The following is a 12307-nucleotide window of genomic DNA, read 5'->3' as shown; positions in this document are numbered from 1 at the left end:
CTAGAGTCCTTTGTATGTATGACTGCTAAAATTCCCGAGACTGACAAAACACTAGTTTTTGGAAAATTGATTCATCTCTCTCAATCTGCACAGTCCCCATAACTCACAGTACTAATAAATGGTAATGTCTAGGTTTATTTATCCATATTGTGGCTCTGTTTCTTGCTACTCCTCATCTCTAGCTTTTATTTGTTTCAGAAATGTAACTTCTTGGTTGAGAAACTTGTATTGTCTTACAACTTATTCTCTGGCTCTTGGAAATTTGTACTCATAACATTTCTTTTTCCCCTCTAGTTTGTACTCTGAAGCTCCTGGTATGATACAAGAACCACACATTGTAATATGAATATCTATATCATATGTCGTCTCTGGGATGAAATGATTCCCTGAAGGAGCCATTATATATAATACAAACTAGAGTATAAAAGTTACATAAACTTTACTCAAAGGAAGTGTTCTTTAGATATATGTATTTCACTGCTTCCCTTATTTCCTTTTTTTCTGTATTTGATCTTCCCTGTAAAAACTAAGTTCAAGAGTATATATCAAGTTTAGCATTAATACACTGGAATAAAATTAAAAGTACCCAGAGCCAGGTTAGTTTCTATTTACATCATTAAGGATACAGTTAAGGGATGAATAGTTACTTAATGATATACAAGAAGAATTGAAGAAAACATAACCTAGTTCCTTCTGGGCACAACTTCTATATCAGATATAAATATATTTATATATACATTATAAATACACATTATATATAGGTATTTATATATAAATGTAAGTTCTCAATTTTAGTGGGGGCAACATTCTTACAAAATAGAATGTAAGTCAAAAATGTGAATATGATACATTGAATCTATATGAAATAGGGGTTATATTCCTGTGACTGCCCAAAAACTATAATCATTCCTAGAGATTGTTGAAAATGTACCTTCCTACATACAATTCTTTACAACAAAACATTAATTCTGATAACTTTCATTTTTCCTAACACAGTAACTATGAAATAACCCATAAAATGGAATACACAAAATTAAACAGGTGACCTACAAGTGATATCTTTTGCTGATAATTCCCTAGAATTCTGTGACCTTTTGAGATAACAGCTTAATGAAACAAAACAAAATACTGATTTCAGACAATTTCCACTTTGCACCACAAATATTATACAGCAAATAAAATTCTTGACACTAAAATATTTTAAAAATTGAATTTTACCTTCTACTATATCAGGTGGTTGCATGAAGACATTGTACTTTATAGTGAATCATCGATTGAACACTAAAACTAGCCGACAGCGACTGTAGACATTTGGGCACAGAGTTAATCTCACAACTTTATTTTCTCATTAAGTCACATGACTGATTTCACAGGATTGGACTAAGAGTCCAAAGGACTTACACTACTTTTTGGGGGCATAGTTGTAACACAAAACTTGTGTTTCAAAGGCAAAGAATGAAAATATGCAATAAATTCATGGGAGCTCTTTACAAAAGTAAGGATCACAATATCAGTGAAGAGCCTAGTAGGTTGCCACAAATGTGCCTTTAATTTTTTCTCTACTTGCTTAGCTTCAAATATGCATGGTTGCCAAAATGAAAGTGACAATAAGAATACTAATAAAATCACATTAATGCTTGAAATCACAAAAGTTAAATTGTGCAAATGTTGAGGATTGACTATATGTGTCATATATCTGTGTATATGAATATATGTATCTATGTATTTGTATAGTATGTATTTTATAAATTTTATAACATAAACAGGAAAGATAATAAAATATTTTTGAATCCCATTTTACTTACTTGAATCTCATTTTTACCTCAGACAGTAAATACTTTAAACTGTTAAAAATTGTAGCTCTCTGAGTCTAAACTTATCTCCCATATTCTTTTGAACAGCAAGTAAATAAAATAGTTCATTACTTTATGGAATTTCTGGAATCACTTATTAGTTTTTTATCAATAAATTTATGTCAATAGTTTAAATACTCCATAATTTTTTAACAATTTACTATGCAATAAAAAAAGCACAAAAAAAATCATGAAGGAGGGAAAAGAGCCTAGCAGTTCTTTTTGTAGTAATAAAGAATTGGAAAAGGAGTAGATATCCATTAATTGGGGAATGATTGAATAAGTTGTGGTATATGAAGGTAATGGAATATAATTTTTCTATAAAAAAATAATGAACAAGCTGATGTTAGAAAGACCAAGAAAGATTTAAATGAACTGATGCTGAGAGAAACAAGCAGAACTAGGAACAGAAAGAATATGTGATGATCACCTATAAAAGACTTGGTTCTTCTCAGTAGTTCAATGATCCAAGATAATCTTGGATAGAAAATACCATTTTCCTCCAGAAAAACAAACAAACAAACAAAACTGTGGAGATTGAATGTAAATCAACAAATGCTACTTTCACTTCTTTTTTTCTGCTTATTTTTCCCCTCTTCTATGTTTTTTCCTTTTTGTTCTGATTTCTCTCTCCCATCATGATTCTTAAAGCAATATGTATTAAAAATTACTTAATTAATTTTTAAAAAGCAATTAATTTTCTCTAGATGTTTAAAAAAGAAAGTTAGGCATCATCCTAGATCTCAGGAAAAAGTATCCGAGATCTATTATTATTGTCAGGAAATGGTAACATCAGAACTATATGTAGACTACCAGTGTTTTGAAAATTTCAGAATACACTGTACCTACATTGTTCTGCGGTCATATTACATGGTTGTTGGAGTGCTGAAGTTGGAGTCAGGATAATTTGAGTTCAGATCTTTTCCCTGGTACTTCTAGATACATGACCCAGGATAGTCACTTTACCTCTCTGGTTGTGCCTTATTTCTTCATTTGTAAAATGAAGTGGCTGGATTAGAAGACTTTTTGTATGATTATGATATTATATAACCTAAGTTTTCTAAAGACATGCCGACTGAATACAAATGCTAGGAAGAGCGTGTCCTTTCATGAATTGACCACACAGAGTTCTCTAAGCCTATCAAAAACCTCCTTTACTCTGGCTATTACCTCTCATTCTTTCCATGATAGGCTCTTTCTATTATACAATTCCTTTTTTTAAATCTCTTGTTATTCTTTATAATTTTTCATGGGTTATATTTTAAACTTTTCATAATTACTATGCATCTCTCTAAAACCCTCTTTGTGAAATTCATTTTTAGTTCTTTGAAGTCAGTTATGTTTTACATCTCACTGCCATATAGTAACATTAGTTGACTCTTAATATTGAAAATATTAATCTCATGGAAAGCTTGAAATAAGTATAAAATCTTTACTATTTCTTTTTTGTTGCTTTTAATTTTTCTGGCAAAGCAATTTGGGTTATGTGACTTTCCCAGGATCACAATACAAGTAAGATTTTAATATATGAGGTCAGATTTGAAATCAGTTCCTTGTGACTTCAAGGTAGGTGCTCTTTCCATTGTACCATCTAGCTGTCTCTGCTTTGTAATTTCTTTCTTTCTTTCTTTCTTTCTTTCTTTCTTTCTTTCTTTCTTTCTTTCTTTCTTTCTTTCTTTCTTTCTTTCTTTCTTTCTTTCTTTCTTTCTTTCTTTCTTTCTTTCTTTCTTTCTTTCTTTCTTTCTTTCTTTCTTTCTTTCTTTCTTTCTTTCTTTCTTTCTTTCTTTCTTTCTTTCTTTCTTTCTTTCTTTCTTTCTTTCTTTCTTTCTTTCTTCCTCTCTTCCTTCTTCTTCTTTCTTTCTTTCTTTTCTTTCTTTTTTCTTTCTTTTCTTTTCTTTCTTTTTTCTTTCTTTTTTCTTTCTTTCTTTCTTTCTTTCTTTCTTTCTTTCTTTCTTTCTTTCTTTCTTTCTTTCTTTCTTTCTTTTGCTTTGTAAATTTCTTAAAAGCAATTCAACTTGCTCTCCTTCTACTGTTCATATCTTGGTCTAATTCATTCTTTATCTTTGCTGTCTATTCCAGATATGATAGCTAAACTCTATAATATGTCCATCCAAATGCATGTTTAAATTTAGGCAAGAGATATTTTCATCCATTTGATCTTTCTTTTGTTGATAGGTTAAACTTCTTTGAGTGATTACAGATTTTTACCTAGAAGCTCTGCAATGTCTTGGAATGTGATGTAAATAGCATAGTGTCATCTGTGAACAGTAATATCTACAAGACTCCACCAACAAGAAATTCCTTTTTGATCAAAACTCCACTAGATCTCCATCAGTGCGATGAATACCTTAGGTGAGTGTACATCTCTGTTTTATGTCTTGTCTGATGTTTATTATTGAAGGGTCATTGAATGAGGTTATTTGTGTTATTAAGATTCAAAGGAATCTTAAATGATTCTGATATATGGATGGGAGACACCCTGTTATAAAAGAGCTTTTAAAGCTGAGTTTTGTTCTACTAAATGGAATGCTTTTTTAATAATCAACAGACAAGTACAGTTGGATCTTATTTTTTTATATCTCTAAGTTTGTGAAATGGTAAAGATATGACCCATTGTTAAATATTGCCTGTGAAAATCTTGTTCCCTCACAAAATCCTCAATAAAAATAACTGAGTTGAGAAAGTGGACACATAGGATGGTAGTTACTGATGTACTTTCTCTCTTTTCTCTCTGTCTCTCCTCTGTCTCTGTCTATCTCTTTGTTTTTGTCTCTGTCTCTCTATGTATTAATAATGTAGATTTTGTCCATATCTTTTGTACATTTCTTTGCACTTTGGTCCTTCAACATCCACGTAACTTTGTCCTGTCCAACATAGGTCACCTTTCTCTTTCTTTCCCACTTTCCCTATTTATGACTCTATCTTGGTCTTTCTGTCTTTCTTTCTCCTTCCCCCCCCTTTTTTTTTCTATTTTTGTTTATCTGTTGAGAAGTGGAAGCATTAAGTTATAGATGTTATAACCAGGAGAATGTCCAAGAAGGTTGTATAATTAGAGAGTCCTCTTACTATTAGGCATTGTGTATAGGCAGATCATGATTATAACTAACAATAGCTAACATTTTTGGAAACTAGTATGACAGAAATTACATATTGACCCATACGTAACACCATATACAAAGATAAAGTCAAAATAAGGTTTTTGTGACCAAAGAAGAAGTGGAACTCATAATTAAACACTAAATAGATAAATTTGATTTTATTAAGCTAAAAAAGTTTTTGTACAAACAAAAGTAATGCAAACAAGATTAGAAAGGAAGCAATAAATTGGGAAAACATTTTTACACTTAAGGGTTCTGATAAAGGTCTAATTTCTAAAATATATAGAGAATTGACTCAAATTTATAAGAATTCAAGCCATTCTCCAATTGATAAATGTTCAAAGGATATGAACAGACAATTTTCAGATGGAGAAATTAAAACCATTTATAGTCATAGGAAAAGGTTCTCTAAATCTCTATTGATCAGAGAAATGCACATTAAGATAACTCTGAGATACCACTACATACCTCTCAGATTGGCTAAGATGACAGAAAAACATAATGATGAATGTTGGAGGGGATGTGGGAAAACTGGCACACTGATATATTGTGGTAGAGCTGTGAATGGATCCAGCCATTCTGGAGAGTATTTTGGAACTATGCTCAAAAAGTTATCAAACTGTGCATACCCTTTGATCCAGCAGTATTTCTACTGGGCTTATAAACCAAAGAGATCTTGAAGGAGGGAAAGGGACCCAAATGTGCAAAAATGTTTGTGGCAGCTCTCTTTGTAGTGGCTACAAACTGGAAATTGAGTGGATGCCTATCAGTTGGACAATGATTGGGTAAATTATGGCATATGAATGTTATGGACTATTATTGTTCTGTAATAAATGACCAGCAGCATGATTTCAGAAAGGCCTGGAGAGACTTACATGAACTGATGCTGAATGAAATGAGCAGAACCAGGAGACCATTGTACACGGCAACAACAATATTATATGATGATCAGTTCTGATGGATGTGGTTCTTTCCAACAATGATATGATTGAGGCCAGTTTCACTGATCTTATGATATAGAGAGCCATCTACACCCAGAGAGAGGACTGTGAGAACTGAGTGTGGATCATAAAATAGCATTCTTACTCTTTTTGTTGTTTTTCATTTGCAATTTTTTTCTTATCCATTTTCTTTCTTTTTTGATCTGATCTTTCTTGTGCAGAAAATATGTTTACATATATTGGATTGAACACATATTTTAACATGTATAGCATATATTGGATTACTTGCCATCTAGGGGAAGGGTTGAGGGGAAAGAAGTAAAATTTGGAACATAAAGCTATGCAAGGATCAATGATGAAAAATTATCCATGCATATGTTTTGAAAATAAAAAGCTGTAATAAAAAAAATAGCTAACATTTACATAATGTTTACTATGTGCCAGGCAGTGTGCTAAGCCTTTTACAATTACTATCTTAGTTGATTATGGGGCAACCCTTGGAGGAAGTTGCAATTATTATCATTATTTTATAGTTGAGATTATGAGGCAAACAGGGGTTAAGTGACTTGTTCAAAATAATGCCAGTAGCAGAGTCTAAAGAACCTTAAGATCTAAAACCCTAAGATCAATCAGGTACTATTGGTTCAAAATGGCAGGTAACACTATAAATAATAAAAATAATTATTATACGTAAGATTATTTAGGATAATATCAGTTAGAAGTGAGAAGATAGCACAGAGAACAGAATAATTTTTGGATACTCATGCTAGGAAGCAAGGCTCACCCTCCACAATCAAATCTTTACCCCCAGTGTTGTGGGGAATGAGAGTGAAAACTAGATCCCCAATAATATGACCCTCTTTATGGCAGACAAAGAACTATTGCATCATGTGAGGACACTGATAGGAAATACTAAGGTGTGGTGAAGAGATCATGGTCATAGTAGGAAAGAAATACCCCTTTAATAAGAATAAGAAATATATTGCAAAATACTGATTATCCAATGTGAATTTATGCTGGTCAGGACTCAGAATCCAGGAGCTTGAAGAGACAGTGAGTTAGGGACAGTATGGGGATCTCTGTTGTTCAGAGTCTATGATTTCTGACTGGTTTTCTATCCCATTTTGAGGGCTGGAAGCCTTTGGTCCCACAGGTATTTTAAAAATTCAAGAGGATTATGTCAGGAGTGAACGTTGCTCCTGATTGTGCAAGGGACAGAGATGTTCACATTACTTCCCATCTGTGTAGAAGTGATAAATGAAGCAATGGGAGTGGATGTTATTCTTAGGGGAGGGTGTAGAGAAAGAAGGACATAGAGTTGATGAAAGAAGTTTGATCTGCTTGATGAAGTAGTGAGCTTGCTAAGACAATGCATAAAAGGTCAAAAGGCTGTGTATGATTAAGTGTCAAATGAGTTATACATAAAGTACAAGCATATGGTTAAGCATGGATAGACTTGTTTTCAACAACTGAATGCCTAGGATTGGGCTCTTTAATAGAAACATTCTGATAATAGCCAGCTTTAGGTCCATGCCTTTTAAACTGAATGCAAGGATTTCTGTTTAGTGTGGGGAAGTAAAATAGGACTTCATGGAGAAAAGGAAAAGAAAGCAGAGATTTTAAAGCAATTCACAGACATAGAAGTGGATTTTGTATTTCTTTCTTTTTTTTTTTTATTGCAAGCATTTCATATATTGTCTTCACTCTCTCAGAATTCCAGATTGAAATTTCTTTCAAAATAAAGAAAAACAATCTTAATTGCACTCAATACAATATATACAATAATCTGATATATAGTGCTGTCTCTATGCTGTGAAGAGGGTCCTATGTTCTCTTATGTATCCTCTATGACTACTTTTCTGGTTTCAATGACTATTTTTTGGTCTTCCTTTTAATGATCTTATTTATTTTGTTGTAGTCTACTAGTTGTATGATTTTTGGCATGTCTCTTCACTGCTGTTTGCAGTCAATAAATGTATTTTAATTATTTATTCATGTATATAATTTCTTTTTGGAGGCAGAGTTAATTCACACATCTAGTAAGGGTCTGAGGACAGATTTGAACTCATGTCCTCTTGATTCAGGGCCAATGCTTTGAGCTCCTCTATCCATTGAGCCCTGTAATATATATATTTCAAAGTGTGTAAAACAAAATTGAACATTTCCACTGATCATTATAGTCATTAATAGCAAAGTTTAAAACAGGTGGTCTCAGACTTCTGGTTCTTAGTACTTACCACCATCTTTTCCCCTGGCTCCTAACTTAGGACAGTGATACCTATCCATTCATCTTCCTTACTCTTTAATAAAGTGCCAAATATGATATAAAAAGATATTTTATATATATATATATGCTCATATATGTGCATATATATATATATATATATATATATATATATATATATATATATATATATATCATTTTGGAGTTCTTTGAGAATATGAACAAAAAAAGTTTGCTTTTTATTCTCTGTCCTGTCCTCCACTCCAGAGTTTACCTAGAGACACATAGAAATTATTATCAACCTTGGACAAATTGGAACTTATTTGAAAGGATGTTTAAGAATATCCCATATATTTATTTTTATTTTATTTTTAATTTATGAGATAAAACAACCATTTCCATAACATAAGAATAATATGATGATAGCTCATGCAACTGCAAATTTATTATATATCTTGCTAATTCTTTTAAATATATAATAAAGTTAATATGTAAATTTTTTCTCCCTCTTACCCTAGTGATGGCTACCATTAAAAATATGTATACATTTGTATACATTTGTATAGATGTGTGTATACATATATTATACATATAAAATGCAATTAAGTAGAGAAGGAAAAGGCAAACTGCTCAAAAAATGGATTGTATTGTCCATAAAGTCTTGAAGTCATATAAAACTGAATGAGTAAACAATAATAAGACATTATACGTACAGTGTGTTCTAAAAGTTTTAGTGCAGTTTTAAGCTATTAGGACAGCTTAAAATGATGCCTTTTGGTTTTGTTTATTTCACTTCATATTACCTAATATACATATTTTCATGTTTTTTTATTTCCTCAGTCATTTCTTATTGCATAATAGTCTTCTTTACATTTAAATAACATATCTTTTCATCCATTCCTCAATTTGTTTCTTTACAACCACAAACAGAATAAACATATATATGTGCATACATGTTTTATTATGTTGTTATAAAAGATATATATATATACATACATATGAATATATATACATATATATTTTTTTAGTGTGTATGAGTGTCTTTATTTCATTCCTCATTTATTTGTACTCCTAAGTTTCTGCACTTCCTCCACCATGTTTCAGTTACCTTCCCACTCTGGAAGTTCATCTTGCCAAAGACTCCTCACCTAAAAAGAAGGTCATTCCATCTCTAGCCTCATACTGTGATACCTCTCTCTGATTTACTTGGTTTCTCCTATAACCTCCATTTTTAAGGAAAGCACCTTGTTTAGCCATATCTTCATTAATCTCTGAACTCTGCTTCTATTTTGTGCTCTCTTAATATTAGAATATAAACTTCTTGAGGGCAGTAACTGTCTTTCTTCTTGTATTTGTATTCCCAGCACTTTTACGTGGGATCTAACACATGGTCAGATACTTAGTCAAAAAGTTAAATAAATAAATGAATGACTCTGGAAAGGGAAGAAGACCCTCAGAGTCTTGATAAAACAGAAATGATCCCTTACCCACAGATGCTCTTAAAAACAAAACAAAACAAAACTCTCCGTGTCTGTAGGAAGTTAAATGACTTGCCCAGAATCACACAGCTAACCTTGGTCTTGCTGAAGTGAAGACTATTCACTACATTCTGCTGCCTCACTACATATTCTATATGCAGGCTAATCACTACTATTTGCTATTCTTATTTTGCCTTCTCATATCTTCAGGCTTCTCTTTCTCTGACATTCCACCCTATACCGATAAATCTATTATATGTCCCACTACCACTTTCCTTTAGGTCTCATCAGGATACCATCTCCATAATGAGGGATTTTTTTGGCTGGCAAATGCAATTGAAAGCAATCATCCTTTTGTTAGATTTCTTAAAGTTCTTTGCCTTTATTCTCCATTCCACTTAAAATACCCTCTCTCATAGCATTGTTAATTGTATATGATTTTTGCCCATTTATTGACTAAGCATATTCCTTGAGAGCAAATATATATTAAATCAGTCTTTATCTCTAGTACTTAATATAGCATCTTAAACATCATAGCTGCTTAATAAATGTTTGTTGAATGATTAAATAACTTAAATACATTTCATGCTAGTGAAGTCTTAATCCCAACTGAACTTTCTCACCTAAAATTTTAGATGTTTTTTAATATATTGCATGTTAATTTTAATATAAGGAATCACAATGGTGATTTTATATGTTCATATATATATATATGAATATCTGTGTGTATATATATGCATATATATATATATATATATATACTCTTTTGTATATATTTATGTGTATGTATGTATGAGAATAGGAAAATGAGATTATCTCCTACATTGTCATGATCTGTAGCAATCACTGTTGTCAAACAAATCACGTACTAACCAACATTCATTTTAAGGAATAGAAAAATAGACTTTGGAGTCTATTGACTTAATATGTCTAGACATGACAATAAGGTCTAAAAGATAAATTTGGTACATACCACTTTCAAATTACCTGTATCCTATTTTGTGAATAATTTATGACATTGTCTAGTTCTGCCTCAAGTTTTAAATATATATTTTATATATATATGCATTTATGTATTAAAGTCATTAAATTAAAGAAACTTTAAATTATTATTGTATCTACAGGCTGTTGCGATTTCAATATGAATTCAATATGAATTTTTGGGTTTCAGGCAATCCCCACTTTCCCAAAGAGAAAAGCTTCTTTCTTCTCTGAATAAGTGAGTTCAAATGAGATAACATAAAGACTTTAGCACAATGCCTGGCACACAGTGAGGCTATTTAAATTCTTATTTCCAACCCTTCCTTTATTTCCATATGCATTATATTTCCAAAGGTGGAAACTATATTCCATAGGTAGCATGACCTTTGAGAGGTACATAGAAGAGGGGAATAGATATGTCTTTCCTCATGTTTGAATATTTTTTATTTTTTACTTTAAAGGAGAGAGATGTTTGCTGGCACACATCTGACAATCAAATATGGTGAATTTCAGTGATTAAAAGACTGTACTTGAGGATATTCAGTAATTAAGAATTGGCTAAGAGAGCAGCTAATAGAATAGAAGGAAATATATTTACCAATTGATGATTTTAAAAAATGCTACATTTTAAAACATTCATTTAGCCCTGACTTTCCCTAAAACAAGGGAAGTAGCATTACTCTGGCATTTTCACACGCTGCAGTCAAAATATCTTTCTTTGTTTTCTCTTGTCTTTCAAAGAGGCCTGTGATCATTATTTTGATTTTATTGCACAGGTATAAAATCATTACGAAATGGAAAATTCAACAAACAAATTTAATTTACTTAATATTTATTAAGGACAATCTCTCTGCAGAAACAAAACATTGGAGGTTGGAAGGAGATACAAAGCTTCAGTGTCTCATCTGCCCTTATTAAGCTTATACATTAGTGGGGGGGTGATAGAAATATTGAAAATAATGAACAAAATACTGCATTGTTGATGTAACAGATAATTATGTCATAAAGCATGTCATGAGATTCCCACACTTTTTAATAATGAGTCTAATGCTAATTTTCAAAGCTTTCCTGGTTCTTGTTTATCTTTTGAAAGCTCAGCTCTGACCATGTCATCTATCCTCTTCATCATTCAATTCCAGTTTAATATCTAATGTCAAATATAGAATCCTTTGACTTTAAAAGCCCATTAAAACCTGTTTTTTCCTACCTTTTCCATATCTTACACCATACATGTACTCTTTGATTCACTGATTTTTGTTGTTCCTACAATAAGGCACAAATTCTAGATTCAATGGGTGTCCCCAGTATGTATAATGTATAAAGAATTCTCTCTCTTGATCTCTATTCCTGGAACTTTCTCAGACAACACAAAAACCAAAGGTATCTATTGCATCCCAGGCTATAGCCAGTTTTCTTGATTTTGTCTTGCTGATGGGCTTTAATAACTCTGGAAGGGAGAACTTTGACAACTTTGTGCAATTCTGTTTCCTCACTTTAATTAAATTCACCTGTAAGTCACATCAGTTTTGATATCATTATTCCTCTTCAAAAAATAAAGGATGTACAATAATAATGCTAGTTCCTTCCCACTGTTGATTATCTCCAAAATATGTATAGATTTCTTTTGGAAGAGTGGGGATGGAGTTAGTTCATTTTTTGCTTTACTTTGTAATCTCAGAATTTAACAAAGTTCTCGACTCATAGTAGGTACTTAATAAATGTTAACTTGACT

This window comes from Sminthopsis crassicaudata, chromosome 3, assembly GCF_048593235.1.
Source record: "Sminthopsis crassicaudata isolate SCR6 chromosome 3, ASM4859323v1, whole genome shotgun sequence".
Classification (NCBI taxonomy): domain Eukaryota; kingdom Metazoa; phylum Chordata; class Mammalia; order Dasyuromorphia; family Dasyuridae; genus Sminthopsis; species Sminthopsis crassicaudata.
This window is presented reverse-complemented; position numbering follows the sequence as displayed.